The following is a 3,083-nucleotide window of genomic DNA, read 5'->3' as shown; positions in this document are numbered from 1 at the left end:
GTTATGTTGTTTTGTTTGGATGTATACATTTAATGTCACTGATGTGATGATGGAATTTCACTTTTTAAATTGTTGATACAAATATTTGAAGCATACTGATTTCATCTCGGCATTATTTGGTAGATGGATAGTGATGAACCTTTGTATTTTTTAAGAAATGAAATATGATAAACTTTTCATTTCATGATGTTCTTGGCGAGTTCGATGTTATCTTGATTGCAAGAAATTTTTCATTGGAATGATGCAAACAGAAATTCTTCATCCCACAAGCTAAAAGGTCAGCGCACTTGACGTGGGTGTTGTAACAAGACATGGCGGGCACCACTACTTTCATTTAGAGTTTGTTATCTGAAAATGATTTATTGCATTTTGAATCCACCAGGATGAAGTGTAGCATCTGCTCTCTAAAACCTGATTAAGACTCAATTTGCCCATAAACTGTAAAAATAATGGATGTAGCTAATGGTAACACACTGGTTTGTGGACTCTCATATTAAAGCCCCAAGTTTGTCAGTTTGCATATCACAAATTATTAATTTGGTTCCTTCTGACTCCAAGAAGGTTAATCTTGGAGTCAGAAGGAACCAAATTAAGAAGAGAGGCTGGAGCTGTGAAAGAGCAAGGAGTGGATCTGACTCATAGACTGTGGTGATGCCTCACAGACAGGCTGTCACTCAAGAGGCTCCGCCCTTAAATTTGTGTAAATTTCGCCTTTATAAAATGTAAATGGGGGAGTTATGTTAAATTCACCCCTGTTCAGTTGTCATGAACACTAAAATTAGCTATCAACACCAAAGCAGATTATTGTATCAGGCTGTAAATGTGGTTATTTCAGTCGTAAATTTGGGCATTTTTACATGGTTGTCTGTTGGGATGGACTGGCCTCTGGAGGAACTGCAGTTTTTGCCACTTTTGCATTGACTTCATTTTTCAGCCCCTTAGGTTTGCACTTGGTTGGACAGTGTTGCGGGAACTAGTGTTTTAACTTAGTGTCCCTTGTCTTAAAACTATTTTTTTTTTCATACTGAATCCACCATTATGAAGTGTATCTGCTCTCCAAAACCTGATAAAAGGGCAGTGTGCTCAAAATATGCTGCAAAATATGCAACGTTTTTGTTGTTGTTTTATCTGCTGAGGTTTTAAAAGATTCGTGATAAGTAGGGGTGTAACGATCCATCGATCTACATAGATATATCAATTAAATGAGCAACGATCAAATAACATAAATGCAAAGTGTAAACAGAGATGCATATCGTCCTCTTTCAGGCGCGCTCTTATTTTGAAAGTCTGTGTCACCGTCACACAGCGTCCGGCAGTTGATGGCGAGCAGCCCAGAGAAAGGTGCCGAGGATAACAACTTCCTTATAATACATCCATGAAATGAATCATTAGTGCGGTAAGGTGTGGAAACATTTTCCTTTTGAAACAGAAACTGCAAGCCAACAGACGGCTCACGTCATATGTAAACAAAAGGCGTAGTGAGGAAACAGGAAGTACCTGCCGGGCCACTTCACCGACTTCTTGCTAACATTAAGTTAGCTGCTCTGTTTCAGCAATGTTGACTCAAAAAACGTGCATGTAAGACTGTAAATTACCCATAAGTGCAGGGACTTAAACCAACGGTGAGTAAGTCAAAGCATAAATAATAGTTAACTGGTTAAGTTATAGGTAGAGGGAAAGTCCGCTAGCCGCTAAGCTGATTTCGGCAATGTAAAATGTCATAGGCTTATGCTAATATCATTAGCACGTTGTATATGCGTGGGGGAAAATACCATACAAAAGACGGTCGTTTTATTTATTATCCTGGACAGTTAGTGTTGAGTTTACATTTAGTGATCTTGTTGTTAATCCATGTTTTGGGGATGTTGGAAGAAGTTTCTGTTCAAGTCAGACAGCCCTGAAGTTTTAGCAGAAAAGATCATGGTTTCAGTTAAAATGAAAAAAATTTTTCCAGAAAGAGTTTTCAAACAGAATTACCCAGTTTTAATTATTTCCAATTATGTATAAGTTGTTTTTATCTTTTCTGGCCAAAAGCAAAGACAGGGGTGGCAGCTTCTCCTGTAACCAATTGTGTTAAATTAGCAGATAATATCAGCCCCTAAATCGAATCGAATCAAAATAGTTTCGTGGTAGACTTTGTGATATAAAAAAGTAATATACAAATATCTTATCATGATGAAACCAGTGATTTACACCCGTAGTAATAAGATGAACTCAAACGTGCAAGTATTTGCAATGTGCCGCTGTGAAACGTTCTGAAAACCTGCCAGTTTTCACTAGAGGAGATGGTGTATCGTCTCCATGACAACAACGCTGTACTTCCGTTATTCTAATTTCCAGCTTTTTTGGCGAATTTTGTTGCCCAGGTTCGGCAGAGACGGACAGCTGTCGTCAGAGAATGCAGCAAAGGCAAAGACACTATCATCAGACAGTTCGAAAGTGACTTCGCCAGCAGACCTCGCTACATGCCAGTTGGCTGTGGAAACAGGTGATATACCTTATGTTCTAAAACCAGTCGCCAGTCACTTTACAGGCTGAGGCCGGCCAGTTCAGAACAACTTTTCTTTGTAACATTGTAAAAGGCTGGTAATTTATTGCGATTCTTTGGTTTGGTCTTTACTCTGGTTAATTCACAGAACATGTTTTTTTTCCTGTAATTTGAGTGTACTGACCCTTTAACATCATAAATTTGAGAATGTCTTTTCTATGGTCAATCTATCACTCCAGCAGGCAGTATTTTATGTTGCTCGGGGGGAAGATGCACTAGTATTTTCTTTATAAAGGGAAGACAAATTTTCTGTTCAGAAGCAACTCGATGGTTAAGGCAATACATGATGCACCATTGCAATTAAAAACCCTCACTTAATAGATTTTAGGATAATCTCTTCTGAATTAGAGGGGACAATATTGTATGGAAACCGAGCTCCATCACAGAAATGTTTGCAATAAAGAATCGGGGATTAAAGGTTCCGACAAAAGTCACAAAAGTCAGCTCTTGCACACTGCAGTTTTGCCTCTGGAGACATGCTGTCAAGTGACTGATTCATGACTTGACTGTCTTGCGCATTTGACATTTTTTGCAA

The sequence above is a fragment of the Plectropomus leopardus genome, chromosome 3 (genome assembly GCF_008729295.1).
Source record: "Plectropomus leopardus isolate mb chromosome 3, YSFRI_Pleo_2.0, whole genome shotgun sequence".
In the NCBI taxonomy this organism is placed as follows: Eukaryota; Metazoa; Chordata; class Actinopteri; order Perciformes; family Serranidae; genus Plectropomus; species Plectropomus leopardus.
The sequence above is the reverse complement of the archived record's forward strand: the minus strand, read 5'-3'. Positions refer to the sequence as shown.